This window comes from Topomyia yanbarensis, chromosome 3, assembly GCF_030247195.1.
Source record: "Topomyia yanbarensis strain Yona2022 chromosome 3, ASM3024719v1, whole genome shotgun sequence".
In the NCBI taxonomy this organism is placed as follows: Eukaryota; Metazoa; Arthropoda; class Insecta; order Diptera; family Culicidae; genus Topomyia; species Topomyia yanbarensis.
Genome location: NC_080672.1, coordinates 360,544,940 through 360,569,311, shown reverse-complemented (window position 1 = coordinate 360,569,311; position 24,372 = coordinate 360,544,940). Strand labels below are relative to the sequence as shown.

Below are 24,372 nucleotides of genomic sequence, written 5' to 3'. Positions count from 1 at the left end.
GAACGGTTCATCTGAACTAGTTCTTTTTATAGAACTGTTCAGTCGGGAATGGTTCTTCGAAGTGAACTGTTTCGCCCATCTCTAGTCACGTCATACAAGAGGCTTAGGTACACAAAGATACGTTCACGGTCGATTGGCCGGTTGGTTGGATGGTTGCTCGTTCGGCTTTCATATGTGAAAACTATTTTTGGACAAAAAGTCTTCTGACGAATGAACGCGCGTCTGCATGCTCGACTGGCTGGCTGGCTGTCTCGTAGATGCAAATAATGACTTAAAATGTAATGAACTGTTGCGATTAGTGCGGGGAGCTCTACTAAGACTGTCATAGACCAATATAGATTCCCTAAGTGGGGCTTGACCTTCACAGCGGAATGTTTGTTTAGCAGTTAAGCGTTTCGGAAAATCGGATAGAAATGCCTCACACAGAGCTTTATCAAGAACAGGAATCGTGGTACCGCACGGAAAATCGATTCATCACATTTTCAACCAAAAACGTAAATGATTTTTTCATGTCGTCGAATATCAAACTGTGAACTGAGTTTTAGTTGAAAACAATAATCTAGCGCTGTTGTTTTGATACTGTCAGCCTCAGTCTGGAAACGAACGTTTCAGCCTGGGCACAAAACTTGAAAAGCTTACTTGAAACACTTGTCTCAGCTTGTAACGTTTGTTTCACCCTGGACACTATCGCATATTGTATTACACGACCGTTTCAACAAGTACATAAACAACTGGAAGTCAATTGATCTTGTTGTTGATTTAAACTAGTTCGTCGTTTTTTGTTCAATTCGTTTATTTGATAAGGCACGTTTGCGTTAGCTGAAAGGTGTCATTTTTTCATTGTTTTTCATTTTGCATTTCTTAAAACTTGGGGGTTACACATTTCAATATTATTTTGTTTTTATATACCTAATGAAACAAAAAAACTTTACAGCTAACTTATACATATACAAGAGGGGATAATATAATATTCGTAAGATTTCGTAGGGGGACGGGTCATTTTGTGTTTTCTTTGTATAGTAATGCACTTTATGATTTTTAGAAGGGAGGTTGTTGGAGCAATTAATTATCAACTAAACGGAACATTTTACAAGCTCATTAACTAGAAACAACTAGAGGGAATAGTTCATAAATATTTAAATATTTTAAAGTGGTGAAACTAGAAGATAGGGGGGGGGGGCATAAGTTTTGGGAAGATATTCAAGGAGAAGAAGGGGGAGGGGGTGAAGTACTACATCTGTGTATCAGAGACATGGGAGAGTGGGTGGACAAGGCCGACAAGGGGGGGAGGGGGTTTGAGAATTGAGCTCCACAAGCCTTTCGAAATTTGCAATTACTATCGGGTTCAAGATATCGCATCGGATGAGCAATCTATATAAGGTCCCAAGATCAATTTTTCAGCGGAAGAACGCACGCCAGCGCTTCTAAACTCATCATATGTCGTCGCTGTTGTGCTATCTTATGACAAACGCCATTTTGGGGTAAACTGAGTTAGATATGCAACATCACTCGTCTAACGAATCTCTACAAAATGGCGTTTCCAGAATTTTGAAATTTTGCTTGGTTACTGAAACATAGCGAGAAAAGTGATTGGAAATTGTGAATTTTTTGCTTCAAATCACTATATCTTGGGATTAAAATGTTAAAATTAAGTTTTAGTTGCTTTTATGTGTAAAAATGTTGTAGGAACACAATGGCATAATAATTTTCAAAAGAAAAATATATGTATTGGGAGAAAAACGCCATTTTTGCTTTAAACTGGAAACATTGCGTATTTGGCAACACTGTAAGCAAAAATAACTATTTTTCTACATTCCCTGACTCATTTCCTTCAAAATGCATCTAACCGATTCTATATAGACCAATTTAAACCAAAGATATGAATAAAAGTTCATAATTGGTGATGTTTTTCTATGGAAAATTTTTCATGCACGATTATGACACGTCATACAAATTTTTTCATCAATACACACCTATGACACGTGCGAGTACGACTTTTGTTTTCATTTTTAGTGACAACTTGCAACATGGTCGACCAATCTTCGTAATATTTGAAAGATTAATACAGAATAGGTTGAAACATCAATTGTCTTCTCCGAATTGTTTCTACCATTTATAAGTTTCATGATATTCAATCTCAAACTTTAAAAATCGTTTTTCTCGAAATGTGCAAAATGGCGCTTGTCATAAGATAGCACAACAGCGACGATGTGTGGAGTGCATGCAACCCAAAGCAATACGCAAACAACAATATTGGATTCGCTCTAGTTTGATGATATGTATGTTCGCGGCGGAGCGTAATCAGAAACTCCCATATTCCATCAACGACAATATCGTTGTTTGGTACAGCCTGATCAGGTCTCCCGGGTGGGCACCTGAAAATACGACTAGCTCAGTTTTCTCCTTGGAGAACTCGATACCCAGCTGGAGGGCCCAAGCAGGCAAATTGTCCAAGGTATCTTGCAATGGTCCTTGCAGATGGACGGCTTTGGGTCCTGTAATAGAGATCACACCGTCATCTGCAAGCTGCCTTAGCGTGCAGGAATTGACAAGACATTCGTCAATGTCATTCACGCAAAAATTATAGAGAAGGGGGCTTTGACATGAGCCCTGGGGAAGACCCCTGTAGCTAATTCGTGATGTCGATAAATCACCATGCGAAAAATTCATATGTTTTTCAGACAACAGGTTTAACAAAAAGTTGTTTAGAGTCGGTGAAAGACCATGCTGGTGCAGCTTCTCAGAAAGAATTTTGATAGAAACTGAATCAAAAGCCCCCTTTATATCTAGGAAAACTGATGCCATTTGCTCTTTACTAGCATAAGCTATTTGAATTTCTGTTGAGAGCAACGCAAGACAATCGTTCGTCCCTTTGCCTTTGCGGAAACCAAATTGTGTATCTGACAGTAAGTCATTTGGTTTAACCTAATTGCTGAAGCGAAACAAGATCATTTCCTCGAACAAATTTCGGATACAGGACAGTATTGCAATCGGTCGATACGAGTTGTGGTCGGAGGCTGGTTTTCTGGTTTTTTGATGATGATAACCTTCACTTGCCTCCAGCCATGAGGGACAATGTTACCCTCAAGAAACTTATTGAATAAATTCAACAAGCGTCTCTTGGCAGAGTCTGTGAAATTCTTCAGCAAGTTGAATTTGATTCTGTCTGGCCCTGGGGCTTTATTGTTACATGACAAGAGAGCAAGTGAGAACTCCACCTTCGAAAACGGTGTATCGTTCGCGTTATCGTGAAAGGACGCGGTACGGTAGATCTGCTATACCGGGGCGGAATCCGGAGAAACCTTCTTGGCAAAATCGAATATCCAACGGTTCGAATATTCCACACTCTCGTTGGTACTGTTACGGTTTCGTAAGCGTCGGGCCGTGCCCCAAATAGTGCTCATCGATATTTCTCTCGTAAGTCCGTCGACGAACCGGTGCCGCAGTAGCTACGTTTGTTGGCTTTCATTAAACTCTTCATGCGTGTTTCCGCCATCGCGTACTGTCGGTAGCTGGCTGGCAGCCCGTCGCACAGTGGCGGGTCTTCAAACAAAAGTCGGACAAAACCTCAAATGTTACCTAAATTGGCTGAAAATCACAATTTAAGCTAATTTTAAGGTGCTGAGCTCATTTTTGATGTCAAAAGTCGTAAAATATTAAACGTGTTTTTCCATACAGTGTCATTGAACCTTTCTTATAACTATGATCCCGTTTTCATGGTAGATTTTCCGTTACTGTTCACCAATGTCAGCAATATCATAACAAATGAAGAACACTACTTTAAATCTATTGTAAAACGTGTTGGTTTACTGTAGATTGTCTAAATATTTTACACAAAACACCATGCGCCTCCATATCAGCAACAAAGCTTCAAAATCTCCTTAAAACTTTTTGCGCTCCTAGGCGCAGAACGAGACCATGATATTCTAAAAGTAGAGGTTATTTCCCATAGAATGTATACTATGTGATCGTTCCGAAATGATTCCGAAATTTGTACAGAATACATTAGTGAAAAAAATATTTTTGATCTGACCATCTCAAACATATTTAAACTAAAAAGTCATAGTTCCAAGCAAATTTACCAAATGTATTTTATTCACTAACCAATTTCTTTCGTTCCTCTACACAATGAGACTAGTTGTGCTAAAATCGGACCAAAATCAAAAGAGCAACATACATATGAAGTGAACAGAGCAATGGTGGTTTCGGAAATGAAAAGCATTAAAAAGTCCGAACTTTGCTACGTTTAAACTCATGTTAAAAATCTTGTTCTTATCCAATGATCATAAAATTTTGAATATATATCATTCAATACATGAGAAATTTAGGAAAAATGTAAAATATCAATATTCCAAAAATAAACGCCACGGGGTTTACTATTGCAAGGACACCTTGCTCCAGTGAGCAAAGATTTTGAATGACGAGTGCGCATAGAATTTTTAGGATGATATAAGGATTAGGAATGCTGAAATACGTGCCTATTGTGAGGAGAATCTACATGAAATAAAGAGAGCGATAAATTTTGCAATTACTTTCGCTCTTTTTAATTTTAAATTTTCGTGTCGTGCAACTCAAACACGTTCGATATTAATTTTTTTATCCAATTCACATTTGAGAACAACACCATATATTGTGAATAAATTTGTATGGAACAGACAGGGCTGTAGTGTGGTCTTCTAGCGCCTTTGATGAAGTCTTAGTTTTGCATCACTTTGGTTTTGACATGTAGGTGAAAGCAATGCAAATGTCTTTGCCTTTAATTCTAGTTTGGCAAGCGACAACTTTAATGCCTGGTGTCGAAGGTAAGTTGATTTGATTGAAAGAATTGCACTTTTTGGTCCCCAAAAGTACCACCCCATAAGTCTTCTCGATCCAAGCGAATAATATTACAATCGTGGAAGGGTAGGTCTATTTCTGAAGGAAGCCATGTCTCGCATAGTGCAAATGCATCGCATTTAGCAAAATTATTTTAAAAGAATGGAACAGTGATCAAATCCGTGACCTCGTTCGATGAAATAGTCATCGAAGGGTACATTCGCTGAAAGGAGGGGCCATTTTGTAGTCAACTGCTTCAAGAATGTTTTAAGATGCTTTTAAGAGGGTCAGACATATTTCAAGCAGTAAAAATACGTCCACAATATCAAAGAAATTTATTAGGCCAGTGCTGGTTTCTTTCTCTGGCTGAGATACTCTTGAGATTTTTGATGTCCCAGGAAGTGCGGCAACGTTGCGAGTCGCATTACCTTTTCACTGAGGGCTGTCGTGAATGATTTGGTTATCAGGCTGTTGAAGCAAAACCAAGACGACAACCTCTGGAATACTGTCGCGCGGCAGTACTGTTGGAACCCCTGCTCCTGGTGTTGGTGGCATACATTCGTGTGTTCCCAATAAATGCTCGAATGACTTTATTTTAGCGTTGACAACTCTATTCCACAGCTCCTGGAAAAGGGCAACTATGTTTCCTGTATTCAAAAAAGGAGATCGGCGAAATGTTGAAAATTGCACAGGAATTACATCTTTGTGTGCCTGTTCCAAAGTTTTTAAGATCATAATGAACGATGTGCTCTCTGCATCTTGCCAAAGCTACAATTCCTCTAATCAACATGGTTTCATCTCAAAAGGAGCAATCTCTACGAATCTCGCACAGCTTGTTTCATTCTGCTTATGTAATATGGACGGTGGTGCTTGAATCGGTTTAAAATGAGCATTTGACGAAGTTGACAGTAATTCTGGAACGGTTGAAGTTAGTGTCTTTTAATCTAATTCGCTGACTGGAATCGTATATCGCCAACTTGTAGTTCAAATTGGATGTGTGTTCTCTGCCCCATTTTCGAACAACTCAGGTGTTCCTCACCCGAACAACTCGGGTACATCACGTACTTGCAATTAGTCGTGACGCTTGGCACGTGGCGTCGATGGTTTGCGGTTGTATTACCAAAACGTCAGAGGGCTAAGGACGAAAATCGAGGACTTCTACTTGGCTGCTCTTGACGGCGACTACGATATTTTCGTTCTATCGGAAACTTGGCTCGATGATCGTATTACATCGATGCAGCACTTCGGGGATTCTTACGCAGTTTATCGTGCGGATCGAGGTGCTCGTAACAGTATCCATGGTCGCGGCGGGGGAGTTATAATTGCTGTTTCTTCCGCACTTGCCTTCTGTGAGTTTGGTGTGGATAGTTCATGAAGCATTAAAGCAGTTTGGACGAAGATTACTACGCATTGTTATTGGAGCTGTTTACATTCCTCCAGAAAAACGACTTGATTGTTCTATTACGCAGTTCCACCTAGACTCCATAGGGCGCGCTTCTTCTCAGGCAGATACAAACGATGTGATGATAGTCCTTAGCGATTTCAACCAACCAGGACTCATGTGGGTTTCTTCTGGACGTGGGTACGCTTACCCTAACCCGTTATCCTCGACAACAAATCCTGCCAGCTGCTTACTTCTGGACGGGATGGCTTTTCACGGACTAAGTCAAGTAAGCACGATTTCCAACCATCAATCTCGTTTTCTTGACCTTGTCTTCGTCAACGAGAATGCTTTGCCTGATTGTTCTGTGAGTGAAGTTTCCAGTGTGATCGTTCCTTTGGATAACTATCATCCCGCTTTGGTAATATCTATGTCCTCCATTAGTTCACCACTGTATGAGGAAGCATTAGCTCTGAATCGTCGTAATTTTCGCAAAACTGACCTAATAGTTCTACGCCGCTCACTGTTGCTGATTGACTGGAGTGTACTACTTGATCAAGTGGATGTTGATGTTGCAGTTGATCTCTAAAATCGGTTACTCCTTGACTGTGTTGAAAAATGCCCTATTCTCAAGCGCTTTTTCGCACTCGCCAGTAATGAGTACCGCTGTTACAATAAATTGCTGTACAAAGGATATGTGAACCGCATCCAACAAAACTTACGACGAAATCCGAAGGGCTTCTGGACTTTTGTTAATACGAAGAGGAAGGAAACGGGTCTTCCGTCTAGGATGGTCTACAATGGCGAAGTAGCGACTACGACGGCGACAAAGTGCTCCCTATTTGCCAGTTACTTCTCGAGTGTCTTCACGACTGATGCGCCAACTGCCATTGAGCTCAACAACGCGTCCCGTGATGTTCCCGTTGGTACGGTGGATATGGATGTATTCACCATTTCAGAACAATCGGTTCTCTCTGCAATACAAAAAACGAAATTGTCGTATGCTCCAGGACTAAGTGCTATGCGTTCAGCTGTTCTGAAAAAATGTTCGGATATTTTAGCGATTCCACTGACGCACCGAACCTGGTCTCCTTCACATCCTTTTGTACGGAACAAATGTCCAAACAACTGCAGGTGGACACGATCTACACAGATCTTAAGGCTGCTTTCGACACTGTTTACCATGAGATACTGCTAACGAAGCTTGATAAACTTGGATGCACTGCCCGATTCTGCCGTTGGCTTCGATCATACCTTGTTCATCGTAACGTCGTTATTCAAATTGGTGACAATGAACCTGAGTCCTTTTCCAACCATTCTGGAGTTCCTCAAGGTAGTACGCTTGGTCCGCTACTGTTTTCACTGTTTGTGAATGATGTGGTTTTCGTCGTGGAGGGAAACTGTTCTTCGCCGACGACTTGAAAATATTTTTAATTATAAAAAAAGAAGCCGATTGCCGTGAGCTACAGTATCTCGTTGATACCTTTTATAGTTGGTGCAAAAGAAACATAATGGTTCTTAGTGTTGTTAAATGCTTTGTTATCAGCTTTCATCGAACGAGGAACATGTTTACTTTCAACTACAACATCGCTGGAACTCAGCTGCGTTGATCATGTAAAAGATTTGGGCGTCATCCTTGACGAAAGGATAACGTACACCCATCACTTCTCAGCGATCATTGACAAAGCTAATCGTCTACTAGGTTTTATGTTCAAAATATCCAACGAATTCCGGGACCCTTTTTCTGCTTCAAAGCGTTGTATTGTTCACTGGTGCGCTCACAGTTGGAATTCGCCAATGTCGTCTGCAACTTGGAGTCAAAGAATTGAAGCCGTCCAGCGCAGATTCATAAGATATGCGTTACGTCGATGGCCTTGGAATGATCCGCTGAACTTGCCACCAGACTTCCCATGAACATGTACAATTTTGTACCAGTGTACAAAATTTCGTGCACGCGTTCAACTTCAAACATGCTTCGTCTCGATGTACAAGTTTGCCTCGAACATCGAACTCAAGCGAACGATGTGCAAACTCTAGGTCAAACATCCGTGTACGTACACCGGGTGCGTACACGAGAGCGCTTCGCACATGGCAAAAACAGTCAGCGCTAGTAACGATGAGAGTGAGAAAAAAAAACTGGTACCACGGACCGATGTGTACGCACACCGTGTACGTACATGGGGTTCAGTTGTGCAGGCGAACATGTGCACGTGTTTAGGTACGAAATAGCGTGTTTGAGTTCGTGGGTTTAATATGAGCACAGAACCAGAGCGAACATTGTGTACGATGTGCATATAGGAAGACTGCTTGCCACCATACAAAGACCGTTGTCGATTACTAGGACTGCACACTTTAGAAGATCGTAGACACGCGTCGCAAGCTACCTTCGCATCTAAGCTTCTTCTGCAGACTGAAATGCGTAACACTAACTACGCTGCCAACAGCCCAATACAAGCAATGGTCCGTCGCTTTAACGATTTTACCGACATCTTCGACTTCGTCATTAGTTCTGCACAGTTTCAAAATCGTTTGTTATCACTTTGGGTTAATTCCATATTAAATTTGCAAAAGGGCGAATAAGATTTGTAAACAAACTTTTATTTTGATGATTTCTCTTAATTTACTATAATTTCAAAGCAGAAAACAACTGAAATTACTTCTACAAAGGGTAAAAATTTACATTAACGCATATTTTTCATGAAATTCCACTCTGCAGCAGACTAATGAGCGAAACAAGTTTGTTTACAAAAACAGTTTCGCCCTTTTGACGAATTAATATTGAATTATTTGTAATTCAGTTCATTAAGAATCATTGTTAGATGGACGTAAATTGTTAAATACATAAATACATCAGCATCTTGAGTGTATACTACGTGTATTACATGTCACTTTGGATTCTGCACCACATTTCGAAATATTAACAAAGCAAATCGCCAGATGGGATACATGTTTAAAATTTCGAATTAAATTAGCGACCCTCACTGTTCCCGCTCACTGTACTGCGCATTGGTACGGTCGATATGGGAATCTTACTCCATAATATGATGTCCGTATCAAGCAACATGGATAGCAAGGACTAAAGCAATTTAAAGAAAATTCGTTCGTTAGGGGCCATTCATAAATTACGTAACGCTTTTAGAGCGGGTACGACAATTTGTGACGTGTTGTGACATATGGAGGACGGGGAGTAAGCTAGAACATTACGTAACATGTTTTTACAGAGGAAAATTGAATTTTTGAAGAATTTGTCACGTAATAGAGGAGGAGGGATAAAGAAATTTGAAACAAATTGGGACAAACACGTCAACACGGGAGGGGGAGTCAGTTTTGGGCAATTTTTGGGTTACAAAATTTATGAATATTTCCTTATGCATTAAGACACCTTCCGTGCTAGGACCATATCAAGCTTCCGCCATACAAAAACTGCTGTAGATTATTAGGGTTACATGCGCTTGAAAGAGGAGCCGAAGAGTAGCCCAAGCTGCTTTCGTTGCTACGAATCCTCTAGGAGAGTTAGATTCGTAGTAATTGTTGGATCAACTGCCATTTCATTAATCTTTCGGCACTTGCGTTAGTGCACTGAGTGCACGTCGCTCTGAAAATCAAGCGAAATCGTCTTTAAACACTAGGGGCTGTTAGTTCAGTGAGCCATTTACGCGACCTCCGGAGGGTTAAGACCAATGAGGTCAGATGATGAATAAAATAAAATAAAATCCGAATAAAATTAACGGGAGAAATAAATCCCGTCTTACGTCAGTGATTGCTACGATCTCTCCCTCCTACCACGACTTTGCTTTCAAATGCAATAATATTGTAAGAAATATTTCAGCATGACTACCCTTAACTAACCATACAGTCTTAGTATCCTCATGATTGAGAAAGACACTATTGCACCGCTAGGTGGATTACAATAGGTTTTTCTAAGGGAAGATTTTCGACATATTAATTTTCACTATTAAGAATGAAACAATTTGAAGTCAGCAAAAATATTACTAATTTTGAAACCATCTTCGCGCGTGAAGAGCCCAAAACCGTTACATAAATTAGTTATGGAATTTTCGTTTCGACTTTGTCTCATCAGCACACGACACTAAGTTAGTGACAAGAATTGCTAAGCCAAACCAAGTTTCGATTTCATTAATTCTCATCAGCTCAATCAGAAGTCCTTTTCTTGCGAGACATCACGAAGAATTCTGAGTTTTCTCAGAAACACAAATAGTGTTTTCGTTTTTTTTGAGCTAGCGTCAATCCGACGCTAGCTTAGTTTTGTCACTATGTTGGTGTCAAATTCTGATGAAAGGAAATTGAAACGCAAGTTCCATAACTAATTTCGTAAACAGTGGCCAATTCAATTATCTATCACCAAAGTAATAGAATGGATCTAGACGTTTGACAATTAACAACAGCCAGGAAACCTGGATCGAGGGGAAACGACAAAAACAAGAGTGTTTAGCGGTTTCAAGTGGAACCTTCAACCTTCTTCGTTCGCGATGTCCTTAAAATGCTGACAGTGTCATCTAGAACCGTGTATCGAGTTAAAAAAAACGAGTCTAACTGTTCAGTAATAAAAATAAAGTGACTCTAAATCGCGAAGATGAGCAAAACAACACAGCGAAAATACCATCCCGGAAGCTGTACGCTACGATGCTAACAAAATTGGATGACATTGTATTGGACGATAAAAAACAAACAGTGTCCTTGGTAGGAGCTTTATACGGTAATTGGAAGGGAGAGGTGATGAACATATTCAAGCGTATGAAACTGTCAAAGTTCGCTAAGAAATATCTGGTTTGGCAGGCTGTCTGCCCCTGTGGTTTAAAAAGCCAAATTATCATTACTACCAGAATTGCCAAACAAGAAAATTTACGTGAGCAATGGTCTGAAAAAGCGATTGATCTTTGGTGTTCTGGTGGTCTACTTGTCGGTTATTACCAAATACAAGAACCCCCCGAATACGCCCGAGCTCTGCCCGATCGAAACATATTGAGACAAGCGGAACTTTAAGAAAACCCAAACAACATTTATTTAGCCAATCCGACCTACTAGACTGAGGCGCTAATTGGTTTCGTTGATCTCCCGTTTGTCCGAAAGTTGCAAGTCACCATCTACGCATTCTCTCCCCTGTCCTTGATACAACTGCTTCTACACCGATTTTGGAAATAATCCCCCCTCTGAATATCTTGATCAAATTTGTATTCCGTATTCCTAGTTTTAAGATATTTGTAATTTTACCTCTTTGTTAAAACTATTGTCCCCTATCTTGTAAATAGAATTGTATCCCTAGTTTTAAAACACCGGTGAAATTTTTCATAAATATTTGTTCCTGCTTTTGTGTACCAAACTATATTGTTAGTTTCAAGGTAACTGTAAATATTTCCTAAAAACTATTACTATTGAATTCCTTGTTTTAAAATTTTTCATAAAATTTGTTTTTGCCCCCTCTCTTGTATATAGAATCTTATTTCTAGTCTTAAGATAGCTGTAAAATTTTTCTCTTTCATAAAAAAAATATTTCAACATTGTAACCTCCTAGTTTTAAAATATCCAAAATGTAAAAACAAAAGAATTTGGCACCGCCAAGCTAACGCATTTGTGCCTATCAAATAAACGAAATGAATAAAAAAAACATTATTTATGACAAAATGGGGGGTTCTGCGGCGAACAAAGTGCTTTTAGAGCATATTTTGAACGTGGCACCCTTTATACGAGAGAAGAAACGTGAAAAAAACTTAATCGAAGCCGCAAAAAAACGAGTTTAATGTAAGTCGTTTTTGATAAACATCGCAGTATCTTTTAAGGGTTTCTCAGTCTGAATAATGTAGTGAAATGTTTTATTTGTAGATTTCCTAGATTGCAGATATGTCAATGATGCGAATACTGCTGTAAAATATAATAAATCAAAAAAAAATCGCCACTTGAAGAATTTCACAACGTGAATAAGAAGAAAATATAAGATTGAATTCTCCATTACGCATACGTTCATTATGAGATCACTGTCCAATGTCGTCAGCAGACAATAACAAATCCAACCAACGAAACGATGTTCTGCGCAAATTCCCTCGGATAGAGCATCTATTCCTTACATCACCAAAAAACTGCAGACGGAAAAGTGAACCGCGTACTTGACGCGACTTCTAAATACGTACTTTCTTCCTTTGTGTGCACCGGCTCGAATGACTTCCTTAGTCCGCCTTTTATTGCGCCTTGTTTGGCAGGCTGTATTCCCAGCTTTGTTTCCTCTTAATTTGTAACCAGGTGTGATATTTATGCGCAGCGGAAATAGCTGGTGTGAAACTTCGCTCGCAGAATGCGCACACTAAGTACTCAGCCGAACTGTACTTATTTCACTGATTTCAGTTTAAATAGAACAGAAATCACGATTTATTTTCCGCTGTGGTATTTGCACTTTTTCCACTGACACTTGGTTCACCACTTTTCATTAGTTTCACACGGACAAAGGGAAGCAAATCTCCGGCACAGCTGATGCAAATTATTCCTCGGGGAAAAACCCGGGTTCCTTTGAAGATGAACGCGCACGCAGAACCGAGCGATCTATCGCGGGCGTTAGTTTTTTTTCTAATATTTTCCCTTCACTTAAAAGTTTCTTTTACTCGAAACAAATTTCCAACGGTCGTTAGAGTGGGATCTTCGATACGGCTTATACACGGTCGAACGAACGGGAGATGACTGCAGTCGTATGAATTTCCGCCTTGACCAACAGCAGCGGTAAGGAAAAACATCTTCCACTACTTGAGGGAAACGTGCAAACTGTGTAGTTGTGAATCGTTTCTACACAACCCATACTAAAACTGCTGAATGGATGGAAATTTCGCAGGAAAATGAACCCAGTATTTTTTGCAAGCACACAAACTTACATTTTACATCGCTCGAGAAAATGATCACGTTTAGAGAATCCGATTAATTCGTTGAACGTGTGCGTTGTGTGAGTGGGATCGCGCCCACGGATCACGCGTCATGCAGTTTTTCCGGAAACGAGTGAACGATCTGCTACACTACCCAACCAGGTCGAGTCGAGTGAATGTGTACGGATTTGTGTGCGGTCGGGGATCGCACCTGTTGGCTGCGGTGTAGGTCGGAAAATGGATGTCTGGGGGGAAGAGTAGACTGGTTAGAGATGTGAGCCGGCAAAATTGCGGAGAATTACTTTGACCAAAATTTAGGGTATATTTCGAACAAGGGCGACTAAGAGTGTGATTCTGTTACTCCTGGGGCGATATCTATACTTATTTAAACAGGGTCCTTTACAAGAAATTTAGTCAATAGAATAACGAACGGACTAAATGAAGGACATTCCTTTTGATGAAAAATAATGTGCACAATACTAATTTTGATGGAATATATTGTTGCCAACTGGTCAAGCGATTTAGTTCCATATCAACAGCATTCAGAGGTACCTTCAACTTACATTTGATTGATTTGAAACATTTTTCGATAGAGTTGGTTAACAATTGAATTCGTTCCAATGACATCCATTCTATTTTCAAAATACACGCACAAAATTAATATTAAAACGTACACGTAAACGTAAACAACGTCGTAATGTGTTATTATATGTGGTTATAGGATTTTTACTGCTTTGTATCGTGAAAACGTGTCTCTTTTCATTTAAAGTTAATCTGGGGGGAATCTTAATGAGGCCGACACGATATAGGCTGTTAAATGTAATCGACATAATCTATTGTTCTGTTTCTGACGAAAGCTGTAGTCTTTTTTCGGAAGCTGAAAATCCCTTGCCAGATCATGAATTAAGATAACTGAAACAAGATAGCTTCATCTTTGTTTTGTTATTTATTGTTATTGTTAATAACAATTGTGGATTGTCTGTTTGCTTACTGATTAGCACGGACGAATTTTGTTATGGTTTCCAACGGGGGAAACAGATTGAAATGAGTTAAATAGAAAAAAAATATTTAAAAAATCATCCCAGAGGCAGGATTCGAACCTGCAACCCTTGGGACTTCGGCCCACTGCACTAACCTTTATATTTTCCCGGGCTATTCTGACGCTACAGGAAGAACACACGATTGTCGCTTTGCTGACAGTAATCGTACCGCTGATTCAAAAGAGTGAACACACACAACCGCTACTCATTTGATCAATTCCAATTTTCCTGCTACATACCAAGGCCAGGGTTTTTATTAACTTCTGATGTCACACTTATTTTAGTTCATTACCCATCGAACTTCAGTAGACGACAGAACAAATGGACACTGTCATTTTCTGTCCCTTGTCCAGTTAACGGAGGTATGTGGGTAACATACTTATAAGGTGTAGAAGACGCCAAATCGGAATGAGCAGAAAAACGTCACTCGAAAAACATGTCTCACGAAACTTATCCCACAGTTGCTCATCAAATCGTCTTCCACCATAATGGAGGACGAAACTTACGTCCAGGCTATATCCTTTGATAGTAATATATTAGCGTCAAGCCCAAGTTTGCCGTTCTAGAGAATGTTAGAGAGAAGAGAAATTTCTGATCTGGCAGGCAATTTGTAGATGTGGAGAAACGGTTTAACTCTTATTTTCTTGATCTAACGTCGTTTTCGTTCGTGAAGTTGGTCTACATTTTGTGATATTTAATTGAAACTTGATTCAAGGCTTCTGTGTACTTTCGGTAGTGTATTGTCAGACAAGTGAGATATTATTACATTTCTTGATTATATATCATATTAACATGATCTAATCTGTTACACAATATTCCACCACGTCACTCAATCAGTTGCTGCTTGTCTTCAACCTCTCAGGTGCCCGATACTCGCCAGGTTCTGCTCCACTTGGTCCAGCCACCGGGAACGCTGCGCTCCTCTCCGTCTTGTACCAGCCGGGTTCGAGGTGAAAACCAACTTGGTGGGGTTGTTGTCCGGCATCCTCACAACATGCCCCGCCTGCCGTACCCTTCCAGCTTGAGCTACTTTCCGGATACTTGGCTCACCATAGAGTCGCTCAAGTTCGACAAGGCAAGTGAAAGCAACTGCTTATTTATGTAATACTTTAAGTTACAAGTTAGTATTTAGATACTCAGTAACTTTCAAATCAAAAAAAAAATCAAAATGTTGATACTTTTTACTTTTCTTATAAAAGAAATGTATAGAATTCGTTCAAACTTTCAAGATTTTATCCGAGGCCCGGAGGGCCGAGTCTTATATACCAATCGACTCAGCTCGACGATTTGGGACAATGTCTGTGTGTATGTGTGTGTATGTAGCGGACAATCTCTCATTCGTGTTTCTCAGCAATGGCTGAACCGATCTTATCCAAACCAATTTTAAATGAAAGAAATAAAAAAACAGTAAGAAAGTTATTAATTTGTTTTTGATTCTGATGTTTAGTTTCCAAGATATGAATGTTTGAATGCGTAAAAATGGCGTTTTTTGCAGTTTTTTTGAATTATCTGCCGAAATTGACAACATAGATTAACAATTTATATGTTTTAAACAGCTTCAACGAATACCTTTCGAACAAGCTATAGATTGTTGAAATCGGACTCTTATCAAAAGAGATATTTAACATTAAATGCGGACGAAAGATTTTTATTATTTCTCATTGCCAGAAATATGACCAAAAACATGTACTCTATTATTAACGCCAAAACGGCTTATTTTAGGTCAATAGTATCTTCGGAGAATATAATGGAGGTAATACGCCCTTTCTTTTGGTATTGTGATTTTGCTGATTAATCCCCCTCTGAGTGAGATATTTTCACAAATTTTCTTGGAAGTGATTATATCGAAATGATGCCTTCAGCAAATTTGTAGCTCTTACTTTTGCGAATAACTTTACTGAAGACTTCAAATATCTATTTTGAATACTTTAAAAGTTACGGATTGTTGTTTGTGGATTACTCTTTGTCGCCTATTTATTGTTCAATATAGTAATAATTCATTGAAATAAGCCAGACAGTATTTCGATAAAATTTGTGTTTGTAATTTGTATTTCATTTTTCTATCTACAACCGCTAGAAATAATCATCGAACACTTCCAAGTTGTCTGGAAGGAACTTGATAACTTATCAGTGCAAAAATGTTCATTTGTGCGAACCTTCTGACTGCAATTTTTCTAACTTATGACCATCGGATCGATCTGAAACCTTTCGGAAAATGAAAAGCGAAATAAATAACTCCAAGCAACGGCGTAGCCAAGAGAAGGTTTTGGGGTTTAACACCACACAACACCCCCTCCCCCCCCACCACACCAAAAAAAAAAATGGATTGAAGTTGAAAATTTATTGATGCAGACTGATTTAATTCAATAACAATTACAATAACAATTATCTGATCCGTAGATTTATAACCTGTTGTTGTAAACATCATGAGGACTTTTGATAAATTGTCGGAATGGGGTCCTGATATGTAACTGATCTATTGGTCTTGATTTCACAGTTGTCTAATTGCATCAATATCAAATTCCTGCCTAAAAACATTCCAATAGAAAATTCCAGAGTTCTGTAATCAATCATAATCCTCAGATTTATTTTCAAATGTTCAGCTTTTTTCCTACACAATATTACGAAAGCTTATTAAACAATTTTTCCTAATAAGTTTGTGAAAATTTTAAACTATTTGAAATTTTTTAATAGTTTTATTTTTTATTCAACCGTGATGTTTTGATAAATTGTGACCATCGCTTCACACGCTAGTCTATTTTTCATGGCTTGCGGTGAGCACGATCTCTCGAATTGCTGAACTGAAAATTATGGAATTGAAATTAATTTTTAGTATTCTTTACAGACCTGCTGGTGCCCTAAGACGATTTCGCTAGATTTTTAGAGCACTGTGCACTAGACTGCCCAGAAAAATGATGAATTTTTGAAAACTCAATCGGCCCACCCCTGAGTCGATTCCTAGTCCCACCAGGAGAACTTGTAGCAAATCGAACAAGTCTAACTACCGGACCAACGTGCCTGAAGTTTATATTGGATTTTTCAACAATTTACATGAAGAAAACTCACTAGCTCGTATTTTCGCCGCTAGGGGGCACTGTATACATCGTATTATCACTGTAAGTGAAAATAAGAAAGATATTTTAATTATCTACAACTTAGTCGAAGACTGCTAGTAAATCTGGCTATGTTAAAAGAAGTTATTAAACTTTTAACGAAGTGATGTCTGAGTCAGTTTTGCATGGGGCCTAGCAGTGCATGGTTGTGTATCAGTACTCCCGCGAACTATATATTTTTGTGAAATAATGGTTAGATTTAGCCGAATAGTATGTTTACAAGAACTATAGTAAATAATACGAGTTATGTTTTGGTTAGAAAATTTTAGTTCCACCTGTGACCGCATAGAGGGCGCCACAACTAACTTTTCATAGAAGAGATATAGAGTATCAAGATGTTCATAAGAAATACTGAAAAATGCCTGTTCTATAACTTTGTAGAAGACACCAAATTTCTATCTCTCTCCGTTGAAAAGTTGGTGTTGGCGCCCTCTATGCGGTAACAGGTGGAACAAAAATTTTCTAATCAAAGTATGACTCGTATTATTTACTATAATTTTTCTGAACATACCATTGAGCTAAACCTAACGATTATTTCACAAAAATGTTTAGTTCGTGTGAATCGAGTACTGATACACAACCATGCACTATTAGGCCCCATGCAAAACTGACTCAGACATCACTTCGTTAAAAGTTTAATAACTTCTTTTAACAAAGTCGGATTTACTTGCAGTCTTCGACTAAGTTGTAGACAATTCAATTATCCTTCTTATTTTCACTTACAGTGATAATACGATGCATACAGTACCACCTAGCGGCGAAAATGCGTGCTGGTGGGTTTTCTCCATGTAAATTGTTGAAAATTCCCATACAAACTTCAGGCCCGTTGGTCCGGTAGTTAGACTTGTCCGATTTGCTTCAAATTTGGTGCAAGTACTCCTGGTGGGACTAGGAATCGACACAGAGGTGGGCCGATAGGGGTCATTTTTTTCCTGTCACCCTACTGTGCACCCAGTGCATTAACGCAAGTGACGGAAGGTTATCGAAAAGTTTCGTGAAAATGAAAGTTCCAGTAATGATGATGATTTTCCCAAACGGTTCGCTTTCGTGAGGTTTTTATTTGTTCTTTGGCATTAGGATTAGCGATAATAATTCAAATCAAGAATACTACTACGAAGTCACCTTTAGAAAAAGTCGATGTCGAAGTAAAATTTGAAACTATGCACGCATGTACTTCAGAGATAGCGTGATATCAGGAGCTGCGATTTCATTTCAACGCTTTTTTGTGAAAAGTGCGATACTTACAAATGTAAACATAGGGCTTTTTTCTTACATGCGAATGAGGGCTTTGAAACGCAACAAATTAACCTAAAAATTTGGATTCTACAATACTGCTTTCTTAAACTACAGCAAAAAGTATAACAGGCGAAACTGTATTTTTGTTTGTTTATTTAAAGTTTCGCCCTCCACGCTCCATGCAAACAAACAGGGCGATACTTTTTTTGCTAGCAGTTTAGAGGCGAAACTGTTATTTTCGTATTTTTTAGGATTATCAAGCTGATACCAGCTGTAAATAGTAACAATGATCTCTATTGAAAAAACCCGGACGAAATCGGTGGTGTAAAACGGTAGTTATTGTAAAAAAACGTGAGGGCGATACTTCAATGCTGATAGATGGCAAAGAGAATAGTGAAAGAGACGCAGAGTGAAAATCAGTCAAAACGGCAACACTCCCTTTACGATGATTTCAACACTAGAATTTGGCAACCGTTTCCAAAGGCAGCACTTTAAATGACTCCTATTATATTTTGAAAACAAACCTTTTGTCGATCGTTGGATTTGTTTATCAAACGATGTGCATTTTGAAACAAAGAGATGAAATAATTCTAAAGCTTGTTTTTACTCATACATAGACTCTAGAATGCACCTTACAATCACGATTGCACTAAATTCTGACGAAAATTCAAATTTCTTTTTTGATAGATTTACAATACTTATCTCCTCCAACTCAGGCATGAGTAATGTTTATTTGCATTGCACGATTGGTCTGCTCAATAAGGTATTTTTGGCTTCACACTATTCGTCTCTTTCCCTATTCTCTTTGATAGATGGGACCGAAAAAGTAAACAATCGCCAAAGGGGCGATACTATCATTTTGTCAATTTCAATAGCAAAAACAAATTTTAATTTAATAATTTCAAATACTTTATGAAGTTTTGGGTTTCGATCTAGGATGCAAAAAAATACAATAGTTCTTAAATAGGAAATAAAACCAAGTCTGGAAATATACACTGTTGATTTTCTTTGAATGGTATCACTGCTAGTATCGCCCTTTTCAAGAAAAAGCGTTGATTTCTTAGTTCTCAGTCGCGTTGGAAATTTGAGTAAAATATAAACTTCAAATCGATTAAAAAAAATCGTTTTTTTTTGTTTCAGTACAATATATAACCCCTTTAGGAAAATTCAGTTTTCCCACCACAATGCATTGGTTGAGGAATTTAGATATTTTATTAACAGAGCATTAGCAATAATTCGTTGGTATGTCTATTTTATGGGCCATTTTTTCGCTTTCCCATTGATTTGGTTTGAGATTTCTAGCACTGATGTTGTCCTATGCTGATTTGAGCGATTCTCTGAGTCCTGTCACTATCCCATGTAGTATGTGTTATCAAAAACATCGCGAAGCATCAAGTTCTAAATGCTCTCAAACGATATAATATCCGAAGAGTGATAAGAGTTATAAGAAATGTCTCATCACACTGTTAGGTGGATTAAACACGTTTTTAAATTACTGCCAACTTTCTAGTTCCTACTGGCAGTTGCTTAGCTGATTTACATTTACATTAACCTCACACCAAACAACCCGAATAATAATTAATAGGTATAGATTTTTTTTCGGTATGGCCATTGTGAGTGGAAGAGATTGGCTTGGCTTCTCGAAAAGAGCTTTGATGTTTTTTGTTCTTTTATTATAAATTGAGAAACAGTTTCAATTAACGTGATAGGGTGCATTTCCAAAATAACTTGTGTTGAGTATACAGACAGGATACAAGAAGCATTCCCGCGGCGCTCTGGATTGATTCTTTTTTCTTCTCTCTTCTCGCCCTGATTTCTGGTCATTTCTCTCTCTCTCTCTCTCTCTCTCTCTCGTTATTTCAAAACAAACAAAAAACGAAAAACAATCAAATAGTGAAGACATGCAATCAACACGTTTAGCCCAACTTATTGACTAATAGATTTAACCAGTTGCAACATTTTAGTCGCTCTCCATGATTACCTATTGATATCTGTTCACTGTATCGTCGCATCGTTTTGAACCATACATGGACATTAATTGGTAACCATAGAAAATAACTAAAATGGTGCAACATTTAGTTCATCGTGTGAACTTATCCTATGAGCGAAACTTGGATGAAAACATTGATAAACACTTAAATCTTTGATCGCTTAATATATGATTAAACAGCGATTGGATATGAAAGAAAGAACAGCTAGTCCTACTGTTACTGCGAACGTGTCCTTCAATCAACAAAGTTAATAATGCACGAGTGTATTCAATTAGTGGTAATTACATTATCCTTTTTGCCCTGTTTACTTTTACACGATTTTTTTGTTTGTTGTAGAATTGTTAAAAATATCGCGGATGAGTTTAGAATTCCCGATTGGAAAACTAAATTCAGTGTCAATAAAAAATCAAAAACATTGAATCAAAAACTATTGTGCCAATATTATATTTGGGCTTGCGATTTTTTTAAATTTTTTACTACATAATTCGTTTATTTGACTCAGTTCAATGCTTCAGCTAAATGGACTCGCGGGTTTATTGTAAATTTTCATGTTGTAAACAAGTTTTATGCTGCTCGCACGCGAAGCGATCGAACATATACCACGAAAAATATTCACCAAGGATTTTGCTTTAGCTATCCAACGCTGTTGCTGTCGCCGCGTTGGAATAGCTGAAACAAAATCCATAGTGAATATTTTTGTGCCGTGCCCTGTCGCCACGTGTGCGTATTGCTTCAATGATTGTTCGGTTGATCTTGTGCGAGCGACGAACCATCGAGTGTGGAGACCTGTTTATGAGGCGGGGTAATATTTTTTTTCTTATCGACAGAGTTCTGAGGGGTTAACATTTTTATCTCGCTTTTGTACACTACCATGTCACTGGAACCCAAAGCGAAGGATCCAAAATTCCGGTTGGTTCCTGCCTGTGTTTCGACAGAAATTAGCCAAAAACCACGCAGAATTCCGACTTTTTTTACTCCAATACAATCAAATACAAATACAATACAATCAAAGAAATCGATCGAATTAGCCCTCATACGAAAAGAGTCGAAGTTGACACATACATGCATAGCTACCAAAGCTCACCATTCCACCGTTTAGTGTCTTTACGGTAATATGGGTTTAATACCGCAATATACATTTACATGGTCTATTACCAATTTGATAATAGAAGCTTACCCAAAAGTAACAAAACCTTCCCCCGTCGGATTTTGGGTGTGGGCCAATTTGTAAAATGTAATCAGCGCAGAATGCCTGACATGGTAGAACCGGAGAAGAGGATTTCTATTCACTAATTCAATTTATGCTGACTAACGTATTTAAATGGGATCTTGTCACTGATTTTGTAATGAGGATCCCACAGTTGTCAAATCGCATCAGTATCATATAAAATACCTGCATGAGAAGATTCCAATAGAAAATGTTTCCGGCGTTCTGATTTCCAATCATGATGAGTTCACTTTGGAACGGATGTACCGAAATATGGACTTGTTGAACAAGTTGTATTTTTTCGAATGGGAAGTTGAAAATGGTTGAATGCCTATAAAATTGCATAAATTTCAATATTTACTAAAAATGTTTTTTAAAATGTTTAATAACGAAATAACACTTTCAGAAAGTAGACAGAAAGTTATGAAAAATGGTGTTTTCAGTTTGTCTCTGGCAGGCTAGGACTGATTTTATGAGCATTTTAGTGTTGATATATTATCAATGATACGAATATTTGAGGTCAAGATCACGTCATTTCGAAGCCGTCAACTTTAGAGGTTTAGTACCTTCGAAAAACGTACATAGTCAAGGAGAATCATTTTTTTAAGCAAATGGAGCTAGAGACTGACTTCAATAAAGTTTTTGAGTGTTATTCCGATATTACTGTATACGGTAAATCTCTTCCGTTATTTATAAACAATAAAATTCACATTTTGTCGAAAGTATTAGTTTCTGAATCATGAAATAAATAGTTATTTTGAAGAAAATTTGATTTAAGAAAATTTCGTAAATATTTTAGAGCTCGAAATGTTTCACACCTTCAACGAATGTTTTCTCCATAATGACTTCTAGAAGACTTCTAAAATAATGTATCAGAATATGTTATGACAGAAAATTTCTTCGAAGTTTTAAAAAATCTTCAAAAATGACCGTTTCGGAAATATATAACTATAACCGTAGGAATATTTTTTTTATTTTTGATTATAGAGGTTTTAACCTTCGTGTTATTCGCCTCTTTGTCGTGTTAGAGAAATCTCTGTAGAACAGTCTCTAACCCTAAGTGCGGGGGTTGGGAATTGAACCCAGGTGAGCTGCGTACAAGGCAATCAATTTACCAACTACGCTATCTCCATCCCCGTAGGAAAAGGTTTCGAACATTGAATCCAGTTTAAAAGTTCATATTCTTTAACTTTTAAAACATATTATTAAAGAAAGTTACATATGAAGGTTTGAAATCTGTTCTATAGTAATTCTTTTTGAATTCAATTTCAGGATCAGGGAAATTTTTTATACATAATGTTTGAAGATCGATCATCAAAAATCCTTTCATCATCGCTCTAGATAGTTAATGCATCTTTAAAATTGCCTTAAATTTTGTTTGATGTTAGGAAAGCTTCTCGAAATTTAACAGGTTTTCTTGAAGTTAGTAAAACATTTCTGAAGCATATGGGACATGTCGTACCAAAAGTTTGTAGAAGTTTTTATGATATTCGATAGACTTTCCTAATTTTGCACGTTTTTTTTTTCAAAACACTTCGTTGTAATTAGTTTTAGGTTTCATGAAACATTCTTTAGGCTCATAATCATTTTTTTAAGTTTGAAAGAATTTTATAAAATTTACAGACACCCCCCAATGTCTAAAAGATTTTTCAGAAATCCCTAGAATATTATTGAAGCTTCGCGAATTTTATAGAGATTCTTAAGATTTTAATCAAGTTTGTTGGGTTTTCTTGAAGTTCAGTTTTAATTCACTAAATCGCCGATAGCCGTTCTCGAAGTATACTGAAACAGTAATACCATTTCCAAATGTTAAGAAGTTTGCAGATTTACCGCGATTTGGGTCAAATATATGTGAAAATCGTGAACACTGCTGTTTATTAAAATTGTTTACATAGAAAATCTCTGAAGTTTGAAGTATTCCCAGAATTCCATACTATCTTCGAATGCCATTCTTTAAGTTCATTGAGAAGGTCAGAAGTTTGACAAAAAACTATAATTGACCTGAGTGTCGTACAAAGTGTATGAAGTTCTTTGGATATCATTGTAAGTTAGCAATCTCCCGAAATTTAAAGGACTATGCTGAAACTTGTAAGATGTTCCTAAAACTCGTAAATTTTTTTATAGGTACTTGATAGATTTTTCCGATGAATTTATGGTTTACTTAACGTTTGAAATATCTTACTGAACTTTGCAGAACTACTCTGAGTACCACACAAACTCTCTAGAGTTTGAAAAACTTCCCTTGAAACCCGTTGACCTTCCATAAAATTTGTCCCTTTTTGTTGAAGTTTACAAAATCAAACGAGAAAAAATTTCTGGGCAAAATGTACGTACTACAGAGCTATACCTGTAGTTGTTAAAGGAAACCAACTAACACTTCGATTTCTCATGAGTCCAGTAAAAGTGTAGAAGAGCCAGAGATGCAATTAAACAAACTTATCGCACCAACATAATTTAAATATTTTCGAAGCAGAATTGTCAGGAGACCAATTAATGCATGCACTTCATTAGTACAATGAAATCGATAACAATTACTCCGCAAACCGGTATTGATTCAACAGTAGATGAGGCACAGTTGTTTTTTCAGTGAATTATTGTTGTCTATGGCAATGTTGACAGCCATCGGCACTGTTGACAATTGTAAAAACTATACTCAGCGAATATAAGCGGATTCCCAGAGGCATCATAACCAATTACACCGTTCTGCTACAGACCCTTCGGGACCG

At 37.9% G+C, this 24,372-nt stretch overlaps 1 protein-coding gene across 6 annotated transcripts in view; it reads right to left on the bottom strand.

The window, feature by feature from the left end:
- Positions 1–24,372, bottom strand: part of LOC131693705 (RING finger protein nhl-1) — a 259,363-nt gene that overhangs the window by 131,278 nt on the left and 103,713 nt on the right. For 3 of the 6 annotated variants that reach the window (XM_058981775.1, XM_058981780.1, XM_058981781.1), the window contains exon 1: positions 12,343–12,898. The exons of the other annotated variants lie outside the window; for them this stretch is intronic. The gene's annotated coding sequence lies outside the window, so the exon portion shown is untranslated. Of the gene's footprint in view, positions 1–12,342; positions 12,899–24,372 lie in introns of those variants that run through there. 6 annotated transcript variants of the gene reach the window in all.